We start from the raw sequence: 20,846 nt of genomic DNA on the forward strand, positions 1-20,846 counted from the left end.
ACAAGCAACTCTGGCCAACTCTTCTAACAAACTCATTCCAAGAGAGAGTGATGAGAAGGCCACACAATTATAGAGGGGTAAAGGTAGTGGTGAAGGATGGCAGACAGAGATAGAGAGAGAGAGCAAAAGACACACAAAAGTCACACAGCACAAAGAGTTGAAGAATCAAAAGAATAAAAGAAGAAAAATACAGAACAAATGGAAACAAAAACACAGTCGGTAATTAAAGATAAAGTGGGCAGAAGGAGTGTGAGAAAGTGAGTTTTGGGACTGAAGGAGAGTGTGAAGAGGAGACAGTATATCATGATTTAGGGCAGAAAAAGAGTTGTGCACAATACACAATTAGAAGGATATGTATGGCCTAATTGGAGAATGAGACATTGAAGTGTAAGGGAGTGCTAGCTGCTGTTGAAACTTCAGGAGACAATTCTGTTAATGACTAGGATAATGGCCTAATTTTCTTTTAAGAGAAGAGGTAGTCTGCTCTGTGTGGAAGTATCCTACTGGGTTTGAAAAACATTATTCAGTGAGGATTTGATAGCCTGACTCTCCCGATTTTGCATTTTACTTTGCTTCATAGAAAATTTAAATTCAATTCAAGCACTGAATATAAATTGACCGTATGTCTGAATGGAGAAGAGAGCTAAATGCAGCAGCTTGAGAAACAAACTGCCCCATCTTAAAAAGCTAACCATCTATGAGATCACCTAGAGAAAAAAAAATCCTATTTGACAATCTCCTCTATTGCACTTATCACAAACTGAAAACGAAAGTTTGGGCCATAACATTATTGATTCACACACGTTACGGAACCCGCTGGCTGTTCTATGGCCTTCCCCTATCTTTAGCTCTCCCTTGTGGGGCCTGACAAGTCTATTGGGAGTGGCCATATAATTACTGGCTAAGTGTACTTTAATAGATCATTAGAGGCAGAGCTGTGCAAACGAGCCTATCATTAAGCATGCCCCTCAAGGGTGCCTCCATGTATACAGTGCATGCGCATACACACACACAAGCACATGCACAAACACAAACTGGAGAGTGCATGTGCTATAATTGAGCAAAAGACACACACACACACACACACACACTGAAGACCAAGGTCACCAAAATATCCTTAGGCTATGTCTGAAGAAAAATAATGTGCCGCATTTGTAGGCTTTCAGGGCAAAGAGACTGACACACACACACTCACATGCACGCAAGCATGCACGCACCCACGCATGGCCGGACACACACACACACACACATACACACACACACACATACACACACACACACACACACACACACACACACCGCAACCCTCCACATGAGCAATTATGCTCTCTTGCATGCTGAATATGCGGTGTGGAATGGAGAGTGTGTGGTGGAGGACAGTTGGTGCCCAGCAGTGAGGAAATGGAAAAGGCAGAGTTGGAGGGTAGAAGAGAGCAGTAGAGAAACCAACTGTCATCACTGAAGGGGCAAGAAGAGTGGAGCAGGAGGAGAGGGATGATGAGGAGGATAGAGAGAGAGAGAGAGAGAGAGAGATAGGAGTTGAATCGATGGAGAGAGGAAGTAGGGGAGAGATAGGCTGGCACAACTGAGGGCTTAAGAAGCAGTGGGGGAGAAAGAGAGAGCGACAGAGCGAAGATGAGAGGGGGGCGGGAGGGAAGGAGAGCGAGAGGGAATGACAGCCTGGCCGTGGGCCCCCTGACACCGGCTGTCACCTGGAGATCAATCAGCAGCCGAGACCCGAGCCAACCAACCAAAAACTGCTGCTTCACCTCCTCAATTCTTGCCCTCTTCCCTCTCGAAAACCCCACGGTCTGGAAACCTCCGTGTGTCTCTGTTGCATCTATTCTTTCACATCTATTTTGTCATCTCATACGGGTTTCTATCCCATATCCTCTACCTCTCAGTCGCTTTCTCTCACAGACACCACTTGCGCGCAACGGACCGTTCGTGCGTGCACCCACGCACACGTGCATGCGTGCACACGCACAACCACAATTGCCGGACTGTGTGGCCACTCTGTGTTTGTTGTGATGCAGTCAGTTTGAGCAGTGAATAATGAGATCCCTAGAGGAGTCGTACGGCTGATACTGGGATAGCCTGCCATGAACCACACACACACACGTACTGCTTTGAAACGACAATACGGTAACCCTCTGTAAATCCACCATCCTAAACAGGATATCCAAAATGAGGAGAAAACCTCTTCGAATCAACCAGGCTCTCTCAGCCTTCTCTTTGTCCATCGATCCCACCTCCCTAAATAGGATGGAAATGCTGAGATTATAGTGAGCTTTAGTCTCTAAGCTCCAAGGACATCCAATGAATTAGGCTGCATCTCTGCTGCATGCACAGCTGAACCTCCTGCATCTGAACCTCAGATATCTGAACCGACTGCTCACAATTTTCAGAAATGTTCAGTTGATAGATAATCCTTTCAAATACAAGTTAGACTATACAGGATTTTTTTTGGAATATATATGCACGCTGTGCAGGGAATTTTAGAATGCTGTTTCATATTGTCACAAGTTTTTTTTTATATTTTGAATATGAATAGTCTCAGAATTTCAATGCATTTTAGTCATCTAAAATTTGCTCGCTTGTTTGAAGAACTTCTATTCCTGCTGGGCTTGTTTGGGTTAAAGTGAGGTTAGAATTACTTTAGTTTGTTGAAGTTGGGAGCCACATGCCAGTGGTAAGGTAAAGAAATGCTGCAACAATGTCAGTTAAGATCAAACAAGAAGTTGTGCATGGAATGACTCATGAGCAGGGCTTTCACATAAAGTAAGGACTATTAAGGACTGTCACACAGTATTACTATGATTCAACACCTTCTTGCAGAGGGATATAATGTGTATGTACTTTACAATAAGGAGAGACAATGCCCAGTATGTAGCCAGTACAGTAGGTGTGCCATCACTTTAGCGGGCAGCCTTGGTAAATGCGTTAAGATTCTTCACCTCTTTTCAGAGGTTTCCTTGGTGAGCAACATTAGCAGAAATACAGTTAAGGGAACCGACAGTCAAATGACATTTCCTTCAGTTAATGTAGTCACTGAGAGTAAGGCTATTATTTTCTGTTCTGTAAAATGACCCTGTGCCAGTCAGCTTTCAGTGGTGATAATCATCATCGACACTTTGAAGGAGCAAAATCATCTCCACTCCTTATCTGGCAAGGCAGCACTGCAGTGGAAGGGACAGACTCCAGTAGCCTATGATTGAGTAACATTTCTGTAAATTGCATATTGATTTTCCTAATGATAAAATATGAATTAATTATATCCCTCCTTTTATACTGGGGGGTATAGCAGGCTAAAGCATTTAGGCCTTAGTCCGGTCTTCTTAACTCAATCCAATTCTAGTGGCACACTGATTATTCTCTAATAGCTGGAATGTTCACGCAGTGTTTTTGGCAATAAGTCATTTCATGCTCATATCAATTGCCATGTAAATTCAGGCTGAGCTCTAAAGCCTCCTGCAGCCTCTTAATTACTATGTTCTCAGTGAGCGAGGGATGGGAGGAGAGGAGGAGGCGAGAGGGAGCATCACTAAATGTCATGCTCATAGACTTGTTATGAACCAGGGATGTAATAGCAAAATTGGATAAATGATTTACTGAATTTTCTCTTCATCAAGTCACCACAATATTGCAGCCTGCTGCAGTTGTAACTTTGAACTGTAAATGCTTCAGGCAACTCTCCCTGTTTCTTGCAACATGCAGTCATACAGTAGCTGACTGGATATTTCAGTAACTTGCAACACAGTATCAGGACAAATACAGGACATTGCATGTGCAACATTATACAACAGTTAGTTCCGGTCGAGCAATTTGATTGGACAAGAGGCATTCCATGAGTGCTGATATACAGTATAACAGCACTGGGACGCTGTACTGTATGTATCACTCCGCTTCACAGGTGTTCTAATGTAACCTTGATTAGGCTGCGTTCACACACTGCGTTTTTTTGTGTGGAGAAAGCTCTGCCTGGAGCGCTTCTTGTGAGGAGAAATAAAAAGCGGATCACCACAACGTCATCTGACGTTAGCTGAGTAGCTGGCTAGCTAACTAGCTGGTTAGCACGTCCTCAGTGTTGTGCAACAAACACATGCTTACCAGATATTCCCAGTACACGTCCACACAAAACTCTAACTTCATTCGCACCTAGTAGCGACAACGCAAATATGGATACATTTGACCTTAATTATGAACGCTCGGCCGAGGCGGAAGATTGGGAAGAAAGTAAGCTGAAATCCTCTGTGCTAACCTAAAAGTAGCTAGCTAGCTTGCAGTCGGGAAACAGTTTACCTGTTGCTTGGCAACACTTGGTAGTGGAATCCTGAGGGAACTGTTTTTGTTGGCGGAGACAAATAACAGACAAAGATCATCTGTTGTCTCAAATTACCATTACTTGATGAATAGCTTTGTTTATACAACTGTTGTATAAAAGCAATATCACACTCGAGGTCGTGCTGTTGTACTGTATATCAGCACTCCCTCTCGTGTGATATTGCTTAATTGTCAACTGTGCCCAAGTCATCCCTCTTGCACAGGTCACTAATCTGCCACTTACATCATTCTCAATGGCCCAGCCAGTTTTCGTTCATTGCAAGATGACCATGAAATCTACATACTATAAATCTTAGTGCAGCGCGCTGAGGTTGATACATTAGCTTTGTTTCAAAGCATTTAATAGCCACATACATCAAAACAATCTGGCTGCATTCCTGCTGAGTGTTGGGAAATAAATGACCGATTTTGAATCCATTATTCATAGAATTATGTCTGACCTGCAACAATAACAGCCTATTTGTGAGGCACAGACCTTATGCCCAGAATAATTCTTGGGCTGGTGGAGGCCAAAAACACCATGAATATTGCAGACACCAGCATATGCTTGGAATCTGAAACAGGCCATCTTTCCCAGTGAGCTATTCATTCAAATCCCAGCAGAATTTTATGGAGGAACAAAACAGCTGAAAAGACACAAAGCAAATGAAATTTCGAACAAGAAACGCTTTTAAAGGGATTTTTTTTTACTTCAAATTACTTATTAATGCTCTCTCTAACTGAAAAGCTGGGATGCGGTGGGTCCAAACAACAGATAATTTGTTGGGATACAGAAAACAGTTCCTAGACCTCTGAGGCTGCAGAGTCGGCAGTGGGGTGGAGAAGTGGGTGGCTGAGATATCGAGACAGAAAGAACAAGACAGAAAGAGAAGCTGCAGATAATGGAGATGAGACTCCATCTAAACTCAGCTCATCTCGGTGAAGCCCTGAGTGTTTCACATCGATCTCCTGAGTGTTTCTCATCAAGACCAAGTAACTCCTCAGCTACCTTGAGACAAGACATACTTTACCCCTCTCTGTGTTAGAAGGAGCAGGAAAAGAAGAGCCCGACATCCATACAGGGGATGTCTCTATATCTTTATTGCAGGCTTTACACAGCAGAGGCCAACTATACATCCATAAAGGGCCAATGTGTGATTCAAGGATGATTGCCCCTGCCCTTTTGTCCTCGGTGCCCTTTTCAAATTGAAACACCAAAAGAGCTTTTAAAAGGGGCATCACTAACACTGATCAACTGAGGAGTTATAAGCTAAAAGGGCCATATAACGACTCTGAAGGGCATTTATACTGTAGTATTTCCACTATATGTAGTCTATTCAAACCTGGTGCACTTCCCTCTCTTCAAGAGCTTACACTGATCAGCAGTGAGCATTTAAGGTCACAGGAATGTTTTCATCCTCTCCATAATAAGACACTTGCTTCGTTCTCTTATCCAATGTGTGCAGATAAAATGTCTAGAGCTCCTTCGGATGGAAAAACTGCCAAAATTGTGAGAGATGCCAGACTGCACTGCGAGGCAACCATTAGGGCTGGACTGTAAACACAATTTTAAACCCAGGCCTACATTTATTTCGCTTGTGTAATTTTAACAGTTAAATGTGTGATTAGTTTTGGTCTGAATATTGGCCACATTTTTAAAATACCAAGCCAAACTATGAATAGATTCTAGTTATTTTGTATAAACCGAGTGACATAATCTATAAATACTAATACTGTTGTTGAATGTTTTCTTTTCTTGTATGGAAATGGAAACTATCTTGCTTATCACTTGCTAATCATACTTTGGTAGGGTTCTATTTGATATTTCATGATATTTTGATATTTCACATTTCGTGTTGCATTTCAATTTGCATTTCATTTTATACCTGTAATTTTTAGATTGGATTACATATTAATCTTGGTGAGAGGTTAGAAATGCAAGTATATTGCATTTTCTCCCTTGAGAGGGTATGTACATGCCACTGTACAAAACTCACCAGAAAAAAAGCAGATTTTCTGAAATTTCTCCCGGGGGAACATTATGTCCCCAGACCCATAGCATTTCTGGGGAAATGCCCTTTCAAAGATTATTTTTATGGCATGTCTGCTTTATTAGACAGTTCACAGTGAAGACAGAAAAAGATGGGAGAGGGGATGCAACAAGCAACAAGCTTCTAGGTCGATTGTGAACCCAAGACATTGCGTTTATATGCTAGGCATCTCAGCCAACTGAACCACAGGACAGTCCAGAAGTTGCCCTTTTTTTTGGAACTTTGCCACTGTCTTAAAAAGGCTTTTCACACAGCACTTAGCCGGGGGCTAAGTGCTTCCTTAGCCTTGGGCTAACTTGTCTTTTAGCCCTGGGCTAACGAACATTTCCCGACTTTTCAGGGTTATCCTCAGAAACTCATTTAAAAACAGGGTTATTGGTGGCTGTGTGAAAAGGGTTGGGAGACTATGTGTCCCTTGTGTGTTGTCCAATCAAATAACTTCTCCTTCACAACGTTGCTAAGCAATGCTGCGTGGCATCCCTGGGCTCAAGTGTTTTTATTACCATGGAACATTATACTACTGTGACAGAAGTCAAAAGCAAAAAGAAGAAAAAGAAAAAAATAGGGAAGGAAAAGAAACCTATCAAAGAGATCTAACTGGTTGCAGGCAGAGACAGAGTTATTTTTAAGTTTATAGACAAAAAAATCTGTCCAAGATAGACTGGACAGGACGTGCCTCAATAAAAAGTGTCATCAGTGACATAAACAACAGCATCTCGGAGGCTTGTCACTGGTTGAAAAGGCAAGTAAGCCTCCATTTTATTTTCAAAATCTCCGCTCTACGTTTTTCTCTCTCTAACCGATGTCTTTTAATTGTTTTTGCATAACGCCCCAATAGCTGTAGAATAATTGTTGCTAGTTAGGCTGTGGAGTCATGTGTCATTCATGTAAACATAGATTGCGTGTACCTTCGGACATGTAAGCGCCAGGCTAAGAAGAACGCTGTGTGAATCATTAGCCCTAGGCTAGCCATCGGTTAAATGGGTGTGTGTGAAAAGGGGCTAAGATAACCATGGGCCAACTGGTAGCCCAGGGTTAAGATAACACTAGGTTAATACGTATATGCTGACTAGCTAAGAGCCTTGCCGGCTCAGCGCTCTAGTCGGCAAACTGATGTTGGCAGGGGCTCATTGTGGTCCTTTACACCAGGAAGAGAGAGGCTTTGCTGCCTCTTTCACTTTTAGTTTTGAATAAGCATTTCATTGAACTCCCAGTTTTGTGCTTTGTTTTCTGTTTGTCATATTACATAGAATTACCGGGCATGTATAGTGGATGTCTCAGTAAAACTGTCTAGCTGCTTGCTGCTCTCAGTGGGCTTCCCCAGGAAAGCCTTTTAGTGCCGTTTTAAAAGCCCTTTTGATTTACTTGGTTTATTGTCTTAGTGAGCTTTTTGTTAGTTCCCTCTTCAGCGACATTTGTTTCATTTTGTTTTGCAGGGAATGTAAGAGTGTTTTCTTCTAAATTCTTTCTTCTACACATCTATTATCAGCCCAGTCAAAAATGCAGCCAATTCTGCAGCCAATATTTTTGGGATCTGCAGGGTGTTCTGCATTGTAATGCAAATGAAAGCTGTTAAACATGCAGTGCACAACTGTATTTTGAGACAGTATGCTTTTCTAGGCATTAAAAACAGCTCACAAAGGTGAAAGCTTCATCAGCTGTTCGTCAGCTGATCCAACAAACATCAACCAACGTTCGGCACTTCAAACAAGGCGTCCATTTAAACTGTCGGCTCCTCATTCATCCCTGTGGTTCCTACCTGCCACATGCTGCTGCTGTTGTGCTGCTTTCTCCCTCCTCTGGTTCCTTACTAATCAATATACTTGCTATGGTATATGTTTCTGTAGGCTTTTCTCTTGAAATTACGTATATTCCACATCTCAATGATATGTGTCTGCTGAGTTCTGTTCTGTAAACCACTGGGAGGTTTGACTGTGCTCCCTGCTGAACCTTTAGCATGCTGCTTGGATTCAGGGAGCAGCCCAGAGAACAGAACCTGTACCGCCAAATACGTCTGTATAACCATTTGTGCTATAATGGTTTTAACTTCGACAAGAATGTTCCTGACTGAAACTGCTTTCTGATTTAGTAAATCACACTGATAGTGTAATTTGATACATTATTGTGCTTTTAATCGATACACCTCAAATACATATGAATTAAGTTAAAAAAGTGTGTGCCTCAGTGTCGTCCATGCTTGTACACCTGGTCAGTGACTTAGGAGCGTCACTTTTACAGCCGCATCTGCATTAGCTCCAGTGCAAATGTTAAAGGTCCCATATTGTAGAAAAAATTTTCCTTGCCTCTTTGATTATAAAGGAGTTGGATGTGCTATCTAAACATCGTGAAACTATCAAAACGCACGGTCGCCAACTAAATCCACACAATCAATATTAGAAAACCGAGCCTCTAATCAAGCTGTTTGGACTTACGTAACTTTCTGGTGTAACAAAGGTTCGCTCATTATCATTTTTGTAAGAAATAATAGGCTAACAAAGTGTTTTTTTCAAAGCGGTTGAGCGGTTTTCCCTACCTGTAGCTGCCAGGCTGTGGTGTCTCACGTTTCACTCTTGAAACGGTTAGCCAATCAGAACAGAGGAGTCGTTAATATTAATGAGCCTTAAAGACACAGCAACAAAAACAGCCTGTTCTTGGCAAGGCTCAGAGAGATGCTGGAAAATGAACGTGTAAAAATGGATTGAGAGTGTTTTTGGTACATGACACCACACAAACAGCTTTGAATGGACCTCAAGACATAAAATAAAACACTGGAAAGTGTAGATTATGGGAGCTTTAAGTAAAGGCCTCAATGTTACATCTGTGCTGGGATTGTGAGACCATGTCCAAAGTTCCTTTATGATCCAACAAAAATATGGCAACTTCATAACCGACCTCACTTGCCTAAAAGATAGAACAAGACATTTTAGAGCGAGAAACAAGACTATTGGTTTCCCCTTCTCCTCTCATTCATCCTGATCAGACACTCCTCCACAATCAGCTAAAGGTGGCTGTGTATCGACCTGGCTCCCTACAGTTCTTTGCCTGATGTGATAATCAGAATATAATAATGGTTAAGTAATTCTTCAAAATGAAAACTCCATCAGGCTGATTAAAACAGTCAAGAGCTGGACATAATAGTTGATGTAAACATCACTAATGGCCTGCTAGTAGATGCTTGATGTGTGAGAATACGCAACCCGGCCTCACGGCAGTTCGTGAAATAGTCACGTAATTTAATCTATCGATTCGTGTTCATGGACACGATTTTTCCATTTTTTTCGTGACACTCAGCACGACTTTCAAACTAATGTATTTCAATTGGAAGTATCTTTCGTGCCTGCAGCACGTTTTTTTTTCTGTCAGTCGATACTCGGGAGCACAGAAGCCGTAACATAACCTTCGATTTTAATGATATCTTTAACATTTCTCAACACAAAAACACGAAAGTGTCCTTGATAAATCAACAATACGATAGGTTAATGTTATGGCCATCTGTTTTAATTATTTCACCTTCGATTCTGAGAAATCAAGATTTTTTGTCAGTTTTGGACAATAGCGGAAGGCTACATTAGCCTACCCATGATCCTCAGCGACCGTTACTATGAAAAAAAAAAAAAAAAAGATAGGAGTCGAACACACACACGTTGGATGACGTGCCTCACGGAAGGGCTGTTGTGGGTGGACTTGGCGCGTTCGACTCCTGTTTTGGCTAAAATATCTGAAATAAGCCAACATCTTTACTTTTTCTTAACATAGATCATCTAGATGCAGTGTAATTACTAGTTCGGCTGTACTAGATATTTGATATATTCAGTAGATATATCTTTTTACGAACCTACTTACAAACTTTGCCGGAAGAACTACAACTGTGAATACGAAAGCACAGAGACACATGTGTGGATGTACACACACATAAACACTCACACACATGCATATATGTACATGTGTGCGAACGGACACATGCACACACATAGACGCACATACACAAACGTAGTTTGATAATTAATTAATGGAAATTACGTTTCAAAGAGAAAGGAAGAGGGGTAACAGAGTGGTAAGAGGGGTGACAGAATAATAACCGCATTAGCCCTCCGGTGCTGATTTCCAGATGAGAAATGATTTACAAAGAGAAGGCCAGGGGAGAAAATGTTCACAGTTTTCAAAAATGTCACTATCTTTCAGTTAATTAGTAATTAACAAGCTCATTAGTGGTAAGTGGTGGTTCCACATACGCAGGAGCATCCATGTCCTTATGAGACAGAGTCACTGGCATTTACAGGCATGATAGTGAGAATTCTCCGCTAAATGAAGTCACTACTAAGAAAGCATGCAGATCCACGTAAGTTCTTTTGCAGATTTAGCTTGATGGGGTGTGATATTGCAAATGCATTTCATGGTGACTTTATGTTGGCAAATTCACAGCTTATCATGCAGTATAAGACAGCTTAAAGGCAGGTGATGAAGGGAAAAAAAGAATGGAAGGAAGGGAAAGGGGTGGCAGGAAGGAAGGGGGAAGGAAGGAAGAAGGGAAGAAAGAAAGATAGAAGGAAGGAAAGGAGAGAGGGTGGGAAGGCGGAAGGAAAGAAGGAGGTAGCAAGGTGGATGGGGAGTTACTGCTGGATGATGGCAGGAAGGAAGTCAGACAGGGGGCCACAGAAAGGAAGCCAGGTATGAAGTCAGCGAGCAATTTCAAGTTTCCTAACAAGACCTTACAGTATGCTGAGACTCAGGCCCTGGGATTTGGAAGATAATAGGCTGTAATACAATTGTCAACACTGAGTCATCCAGACGTGGGGCTCAGAGGGAGAGTGGTGGTAATAGGGCTGACACACAATAATCAATACGCTGCAACTCCTCACACATATAAAGCACTGAGTCTGAAGGGAGGAACATCTAGTACTAAATTGTTTGCCTCCATTTACACAAGCATCCAGCCAGCATCTGCCTAATCGGTTAAGCAAGAAACAGACTAGAGAACCTCAGGTCTTAACATACTGTTAAAATGGAGATAATTTTATGGTAAACAACCGGTCTTCTCAGAGTTTCTTATAACGCCGTTGGAAAGCTATGTTTAGGGTGATAAGGCAAGGAGGGCAGAATCACAATTAGCATGCCAGGTCTTTGGCAGTCTCTCACACAGCCTCAAAACACATTTCCACTATCATAAGGCAGTCAAAAACAAACAGGGCGCTGGATAGCCAATTATCTTTGTTAACAAACTTAGGCTGAGAACACACTAGAAGACTTAAAATTCACACTGTTTTTGAAAACTCATTGCATCACACACATAACAGATTTCACAGAATTGTTGTCTCTCAGTCGTAAACATGCTAACACAAGACGATTAGGCAAGAAGGGGATATCACACTTAAAGTAATTGAGATTATTCTGCTGACGTCACTGATGTCGGGACCTCTAATCTCACAAAGAACTCCCAAGCACAATCCAACATGCATTAATATGCATTCATATGCACATTATAGGACATCGGGGGAAAGGCCCTGACCTAGCCTGGTTCCAGACTTCTGAATCATGTCCCACCCACTCTTCAGATTTTGTTGAGTGATTCAGAGAGTCTGGTGTTGCTCTAGTCAACGGCTTGTTCTAGCTCCGAGAAACAATTGAGCCAATCAGCGCCTTTGTGCGCGGGACTAAAGTTTGAACCGTTTTTCATTGGCGTTTCAGCAGAATAGAATTGTTGAAATCACCCCCTTAACCAACATATTGTCTTTGCAAAAACAATGTTTTTGTCAAAATCGAGTGACATTCTTGGTAAAGTTGCTAAATCCACTGGCTAACCATGGATGTAGAGACTAACCAGCTGCACAGCATCAGTGTCGACTGACGTAATGTCAGAGCGGCCGGATGCGTCGGTTCGGGGAAAATCATCCCCCACACACACAGAAAACGGCTAACGAGGAGGCAATCTCAGGCTGAATAATGCAGTGGCAATGAAATGGCCATTCAGTGTGAATATCCGGCTAGCCCTGACCCTTTCCCACAAATAATTTGTGCCAACCATCTGTCATGACAGTCCCAAAATCTGCTCTGACTAGTTTGGGCTCACTGTGATCTTCAAAAGTGTTTGAAATGGCCAAGTCAGAATTGGGGTAAATATGTTTAGTGTGTCCCCAGCATTAATTACATCAATGTTAAAAGACCTCATTTGTTCCTCCATCTGGGGACTGGGTGTGTTGATGGCTAACAGTGTTTCTATTGCTCTGTCAAGGACCAATATAATAAATGTTACTCTTAGTGAATTAATACCAGCTGTTAACAATAAGTTGGAATCTTTGCATTACGCATGAGTGGGAAGCAGACATTACTTGGCGATCTGACATAATAATGACATAGTTTATATTCTGGCTGGATGCTACTCTGTGTTGTCACCTTCCACGCAGCCTATTACCTTTTCTATTACTCAGTTGATTGATTCTCAAACTCTGTGTCTAAACAGGAAAATATGAACTTTACATAAGCCGTGGAGGGGAATTAATTAAATCCCAATCATTTTCACAGTCACAGTGGCTGCCCTCTAAAGCAGTTTGACTGACGAGCCTTTTTTTTTTTCCCCTTTTGATTTATAAATCTTCTGTACCACAATGTTCAGCAGAGATGGAGGGCGAGGTTGATGTGAAGTCATGTTTTTTTTTTATATAGCAATGTTCCCTCCATTCATTCACATTTGCAGATACGGGACAAGAAATTTTACCAGAACAATAAACTTATGAAATTGAATTCTGTATCACCTAGACATTATTGTTATCAAGGCCAGACACAGCAAGAGAGAGAAAGAGAGTGAGAGATAGAGAGAGAGGAGAGATTCAGGTTTTCGCAGTAAGGAAAGAAAGAAGAGGTGGAATTACAAAGAAGGCGAGGGCAGACAAAGGCGGAGGGGAGACAGGCATAAATTTTACCTGTTTCTCATTGGCAATCATTCTTTATTCAATCATCCGGCATTTTACCAATTGACAGAGTTGGGAGGAATAATTAGAAGCAGGGAGCATGTCGAAGCCCAGGACCCCAGCAGGCCAAGAACAAATGCTGGGGAGAATGGCAATGTCTGGGAAAGAATAGGGATTAACTGGTGAATAAAAAGCATCAGCCATGCTTCAGGAGTAAAAGCTAACTCCCCTCATCACCCTTTTATACAAAGCAGCCAATCAGCTCTACCTAATATGAACTGAGAGAGAGGGATGCAGGGGGAGAGGCAGGAAACAGAAGGGTGAAGGAGAGAATGACGGAATTTGTGTGTGTGTGTATGTGTGTGTGTGTGTATTAGAGCACATACTATTAGCATGTGGATCTGCATTGTGTGCACATATGCAGCCTATTTCCATTTCGCCATTCCTGGTTGTATGTTTGTGACGACGCCAGAAGACAAAAAATATGCAGCTTATTACGGCCAAGCAGACAGGCAGACTGGGAGGCAGATAAGCAGGCAGCAAATTTCAAAGGCCAAGATCTTACAGCCATATGTATGCATGTGTGTGTGAGTGTGTGGGCTGGGGACTGGATGGAGACTGGTGTTGGGTCTTGTGTGGGTGAGCATGTACATGAGTTTATTTATTTGAGTGTGCTCATTTGTGTGTGTGTGTGTGAGAGAGAGACAGTCGGGGAGCGCTGGCAGCTCTTCAGGCAGGGATGCATGACAATGACTACAGTGACAAGAGGGATCATGGGTGTGTGGAGGGGAAATGGAACATGAAGAACAAAACAAACAGGCGGTGGGGTGCGAGGGGAGGGGTTGGGGGGGGGTGGAGTGATGGCCCTCGCTTTGCAGACAGGGATAATATGTCAGCCAGCGCTGTGTGTGAAAGTGTGTGTTTGAGTGTTTGTGCAGATGCAAGTGAGGTTTTGTGTGTGTGTGTGTGTGAAAGAGAGAGCGAGAGCGTGTATGCCTTTATCAGGACTCAAAATGACGACGCAAAGCGACAGTGCGGCCTGCCAGGCACAGCTAGGCCCAATCCTGTGCTCACCTAACCTTCAAATGACATTAGGCATCCCGTCAACATATGATGAGGCGCTGCCAACCTCATGTGATTTATTCAATCCTGCCGAGTAGCGTGGATCGCAGGATACAAATCACTCCGATGGAAGCCATGGAGCGAGGACTGAGTGCATGTGTGTTTGTCCATGAAACTGAGAAGCGTATAGGCATAATACGTGTGTATGCTTGTGCATCTGTGTGTGTGTTGCAGAGTAAAGAGAGACCTAAGAGACCTCTATAAGGCTACAGCGCTGAGGAAGCTGTGTGATGTCAGCTACTGACACTCAAATATAAAGATGTCTATAAGGGGAGAAAGTCTGCAAAAGCCCTGTGGAGCTGTCCAGCTGCCCGGTGCCTCCGGATAGCATATCTTTTTTAACTTCCCCATTACTGTGGAGCAAGATTTCTATTAGATCTTCCAATTAAAGCCCAGGATGTTAATGGCTGGTATTAAGTGGATTTAATGGGTAAAGAGGAAAATAAACAGGCCCTAAGAGCTTTAGTACACAAAAACAGAAGACTGTTAGATAGAATCTGAGTGATGTCTGCCTCTTTTCCTCCCCATCACCTGCCTGTCTAATTCTGATCAGCATCATTAACTGAAGTGAATGCTTGTTTCTAGATTATTCATTACCTTGCATTATCCGGGGCCAGTGCCTTGGAAGTCGGAGAGCAGAATTAATGTAGCGAGGAGCACATGGCATGTCTCAGAGACCGTTACGGGGAGCTGCTATCTGAATCCTATGGCTGTTAATGAAGGGATTGGCAAATAAAAGAATTCATCTCTCTTCCCCCGAGGCAGCATCCACTGAAGATCATTATCTCTAATGATGGCCAATGGGTGGTCATTCTTTCACATCCATCTTCTCAATAAAAACCCTAACATCGACTGGGCTATTGTTATATATAGGTAATAAATTCACACACACACACACCTGTATAAAATATGGAGAGAGAGAGAGCCAGCAAGAAGATTCACACAAATCATATAGCTATATGATATAGTCATTTTCATAGTATTCCCATGAATGTCACATGCAATATGGTGGTTTACCATGTACATGGCTCATTGGCTGTGACTGTCATTTGATTATAATCACCTGTTAATTTATTACAATCACCTGTTATTTCCCTCCCAAGATGGCCGTGTGGTGAACACTATGAATAGTGTATAGTTTGAAACATCATATAGCATTCACTAACGTTCATTACTACAATTTTGCTTAATTATGATGCAAAAAATTGAATGACTACCTCTGCCTCTTCTCCCTCTTCTCATTTCTCACACCAGATTAACAACAGCAGCGACAACAACAAATAGCAGAATAAACAAAGCAAAACAAACAGCCAAAATTAAGAATGAAAGCAGCCAAATCCAAGAGTAGGCGCAGCAAACCCCTGACTAGAGATGGGGCGCTGCGCGAGGACGTTGACGAGCGTCTTGAGATGATTCAGGGGAAACAGATTAGGCAGGGGAGCAGCCTGGCAGATCGTTAGTCAGGGATGTCAAGACCAGAGATAAATGAAGTGTCAGCAGAGGAGAGAGACAGAGGGGGGAAATGGCTGGAGAAAATAGGGAGAGAATCGAGAGATGGAGATGAGGGGAAGGAGAGAGGACAGCAGCTGAAAAGATGGTAAAACTTTAGACGAATGAACGTTTAGAAGCCTTATCAAGCTACAAGTTAATTATGAATTTCATAACAATAAGTTACTCATATTATAAATTGCAGTTGAGTTGTAAATCATTAATAACATTAAAGTTAACATTTTATGTCTGATTCAGAAGTGAAAAATAGTATTGCTAGTACATCACTATCTAATGCATCATTATCTAATGTTAATATATTTATAGTTAGTTCCACATCCCCTTCTTTAGGAACTCATAAAGTTATCATTAGTTTTACTAATGATGTATGAAATATTATATTATATTATATTAACAAGTATTACTGAAATGCTTCATGAATTATTAAGTAATGTTATGGGCTGTATGTTTTTGTCATGTATTATAAATGATTTGTTTTAGTGGCCCCTAATCTAAAGTTGAAACTGTTTACTATGTACAAGCGTTTTTTAAACCATTTATAAGCCTTATACTTTATAAAGTATTTCTAGTCTTTAATTAATGTGCTGTAATTGTATTCAGAGTTTTGGGGCATTTATGCTTTATTGGACAGCACTAACTAATGGATCGTCTTTTTCTTGTCAACAAATTTAAGTTGCTACATTGCAAACTTTCAGCTGCTTAAGTTTTGCTATGATGGAGTTATATCCCACACACACACACACACACAGGAAACTCTTGACAGCAATTTAGATGGATTAGATGCTCTTTTGATCTGAATACATAAACAGAGAGGATTCCTGTCCAAACCACATATTCTTAAATGCTCAGTGAATCAAATCTTAACCTCAACATTTGCATTTTTGTTACCTGTCTAATTTTAAATATTTGGCATCTGTGCTGTCAACAGACTATCAGATGATTAGAAGTAATTATTTTGCTTAAGGAATAAGGCATAAGGAAAATAGCAAGTTAGCTGCTTACCCAGATAGTCTGTGTGCATCTATTCCAGTCAATGAGAGCCATGAGGTAAGCAACCTAAAACTAAATCCCTGACTAACGGTCTGAAATCGTGGACAGCAGAATTCAGATTTATGTAAGCCAACAAGGGAACATCGTAAGCTAAGAACTTTATGACATTGGCACAATCTTTTAAATAAATCTGACAAAAAAGTTATGTATTTGCCCAGAGATGGTGGTGTGGAGTGGTACGCCTCCCACCTCTGAAGCTGCCAGAGCTTTATGTCCTCTGTCTCGCTCTCTATTCTCCCACTGTCTAAATAAAGATTAATAATAGTAAGGATGAGTTCACCACCCACTCTTCTTAAAAAAAATAAAAAGAAAGTTGTACAAGACAACCAGATCAAGTCTCATAGACTGCTTTAGAAAAATAATATATAGCTGAAGCTAGTTTTGATTTCCTTGGAGGAAAAATAAGAGATCTCTATATCTGAAAAACACCTTCACCATTCTCCGAGACAAAAGAAAACCATTTCCAGGAGAAAACCCTGCAAAGCTTAATGAAGTCAAACTAATGTCAAAGCCCGAACAAATCATCTAACAGCAACCCCTCACCACTGGCTCTTAAAGCCACCACACTGAGAAAACTCATCAGGCAATTACATCAAATTACTGCTCTTTCTTTTACCCCACCACAAGCTTGTGATATTTAAAGACCAAGATAAAAATGTGCAGTTTATTGCTTGTTGTTCAAATCTCCGCATTCTTCTGAACTGGATTAATGCAGTCACTGAAATGTGTTTTTGTGGTGCATAATCGTTTTTGTCCAAAAGTTTTTTCTACTATATACAGTATTTAGGGAAGTCATGATCTTTTGAAGGACCATTAGGAGGAGGTAAATGTTTAAGATCACAGATCACCTGATGTAAAAGCTTTTTCAGGGGAAAGGTGAGGGAGTTGAGGAGTGGAGCAAGTTAAATGGAGTGAAGAGCTACTAAAGACTGTTGTTGACCCCTGTTATCATGGCCATTACCTATTCTAAAAACTCTGGAGAAGAGATGGAGTCAGATAAGATGAAACCAGACCAGTGGTTACTTAGCACTCTTCCTCAAAGTCTTTCTGTTGCTACAACCAGTTCACATTGTTCAAGTTTCTGGTTTATAGTATGTGATTGTTCACGATAAATGAACTTGAAAAGAAAGAGGTCAGAGTTATGAACAACTGTAAAACCTCCTTACCATCTAATATTGATGGAGTATGTGGCTCATTGCTGAGCTGTGTCGACAGCACTATTATGACTTTTTCAACTGTATTAAAGTAATGCATTTGTGGTTGAAAAAGTTGACTTCACAGAGAACATGGCAGTCCGGCCGGAGGAAATCCACCATGCTATTATGAAGTTAGGTGACAATAAGGCATGTGGAGTGGATCATATTACTGCTGAACACTTAAAACATGCCAGTCATAAACCTTTTCCTCTTCTTGCTATCTGTACCACTGGATTTTTCGTCCATGGTATCTTACCAGAGTCTATCATCTATGTCATGTGCCAAGATTTCACAGTACTATATGTTTGCTAATACTGGAGTACCTACCTGTCAAGCAGTAATAAGAAATCTTGTATGTACAAATGTATGTGTAAAAAACATTACTGAGGTTCTAATTAGCCCTGTGATGAGCTGTATCAGATTCTCATCAGATTTGTGGAGACACTGGTGGAAGAGCCTTTATGTAAACTCTTTTTTTAAGAGTCCTGAGTAAAGTTTGAATTGAATTTAAAAAAAAAAAAGTATTGATTCTGACTATTGCGGTCATCAGTAGTGGCCAGTTACAGAGGTTTACAAGTAGATTGAGATGTAATGTCATTTATGAATCCCAGAGTGGCTCACATCCTCCCATTTATCTCTTGGGGGAAATGTAAGTTTGATTTAATGTAAATAATACAGACATAACCTTTAAACAGACTATAGAAATGCTATTTGCTCACTATTAAACTTTTCTTAGGTTCTGGAAACTTAGCTGACCGAGATATTGGGAATAGTAATACCTTGACTGGAACACACACACACACACACATAAGAGTGCACGCACACACACACACACGTACAAAGATCAGTGGATCGTATAATCATCTATATCATCTATCTTGCCTGGTTCTGTGGTGCCATTAGGAGGAGGCCTCTCAGCCTGGGGGCAAAGAAAAAGTGCCGGAATTTCTTGGAAAAATGACTTGACTTCTTCAATCAAATTATGTCCTAACCTTGAATGAGATGGCATAATCAGAGTGTAGTTTAATGGGAGGATGAAAAACTGGCCTAAGCATTCAATTTACGATTGTCATTTTCGGAGATGTATTGTCACTGTGAGTTGGGAGGTGGGTGTTTGATTAACTGTGACAGAACGTAATGTAACTCAACTTTTTATTCCTCCTTTCGTTTTCTTTGTGTGTGTGTGTGTGTGTGTGTGTAGTATGTGTGATTCACATACAGTAGAGCCATTTGAAAACACGATAAATAGGATGAATCACTTATGACGACAACTAAGGGGACAACAATGCTTGTATTTTCCCCACTCACGGCTCCAGCGCTACATTATGTCCTCGGCTGCCGGGGGCACGCCGCCGACCATTTTAATGACGCTAGCTGAAGCTATTAACGCTGCCGTGACTGAGCGATGGCTCGATTTTTAGGAAATGGTGCAGGGATCGTCATCTGTCTACAATGAATCCGTGTGCTTTGCTGCGCCCTCCGGCAACCCTCGCACAACAAAACTAGAGGAGAGTGATGAGGGGGCTTATTTAGGTGCAGATACAAAAGAAAGGAAAGAGGAGCGATTTAAGGGAAGGGAGAAGAGGAAAGGGATCTGCAATAAGAGGAGTGGCTCTGGCACCGGCTGAGGAGGAAAACATGAATGTGGTGGCCACTCTTAATGAGTCATAAATCAGGTTGATATGAATCATCTCCACAGCGCTATTAGAGCAAAGCGTTTCGAACCTAATTAATTTCCATTAAGGAGCGGCTATTGGGGAAGTTTACTATAGCGCCGAATCTTCTCCAAGCCGCTATCTTTACGATCTTACAGCATCTCTTACAGATCCCTTAGCCTCTATGTACCTGAAGACCATTATTCTCAGATACGAGGTCAATCTCTTTAATTTCCAAGTGCACCGGGGGGGGGGGGGGGGGGGGGGGGGGGGGGGGAGAATGGAGGGATCTCTGCATAAAAGGACTTATCAGTCTTTTGTAGCTGTGTTCTCAATGCCATAATTCCACTGTCTTGGCTCCAGTCTTCTTAATCCTTGCCATTTTATCATTAATTATTTCCATGAACAAGTCCCAATGAACTCCTTGCACCCTGAATTTCCCCTTAAATTTCCCCTTAAGTAGCTTCAAAGTTACTATTATTATTATTATTTTTCCATACTGTACAAGAGTGTCACATTCTGTATCTGCTCGTTCCAACACTTCACTGAAGCTATAGCACACTTATATTGACTGAAATATTCAAACCCAAGATGCCATGTTTTTTATTGCTGGACCATTACGTACATCAAATGGAAAAAATCTAGATGTCTTGTGCACTATTTTATACACATTTCCCTATAATTCAGCATAGCATATTTGGCATCTTTAGAAAACTGACTAGAATTTGAAACAAAGTTCTGTGGGTTTGAACAATTAAGCTTGGCCGCGAAACATGCGTTTGTAAAGTTTGTTTTTTCATGCAGCCATTTATCACATGCATGTCTCAAAGGACATTGCAGAGAATGAGCCTAACTAGATCTAACTGATCAAGATTCAACCGTAGAGCAGAATAATATAGGACAAACATCAGAAAAATCACAAGACACACGAAAGCAGATTTTAGCCAGACATAACAGCCTACCTATTCTATATAATGGCACCACCAGCCTTAGACCCTCAATGCATACATGGAAAAACTTCCAAGAAAAAACCTT

The 20,846-nt window shown here is 41.4% G+C and overlaps 1 protein-coding gene across 2 annotated transcripts in view; it reads right to left on the minus strand.

The window, feature by feature from the left end:
* Positions 1-20,846, minus strand: part of grik4 (glutamate receptor, ionotropic, kainate 4) — a 150,462-nt gene that overhangs the window by 49,994 nt on the left and 79,622 nt on the right. The gene's annotated exons all lie outside the window — the stretch shown is intronic.

Source organism: Centroberyx gerrardi, chromosome 6 (genome assembly GCF_048128805.1).
Source record: "Centroberyx gerrardi isolate f3 chromosome 6, fCenGer3.hap1.cur.20231027, whole genome shotgun sequence".
Lineage (NCBI taxonomy): Eukaryota > Metazoa > Chordata > Actinopteri > Beryciformes > Berycidae > Centroberyx > Centroberyx gerrardi.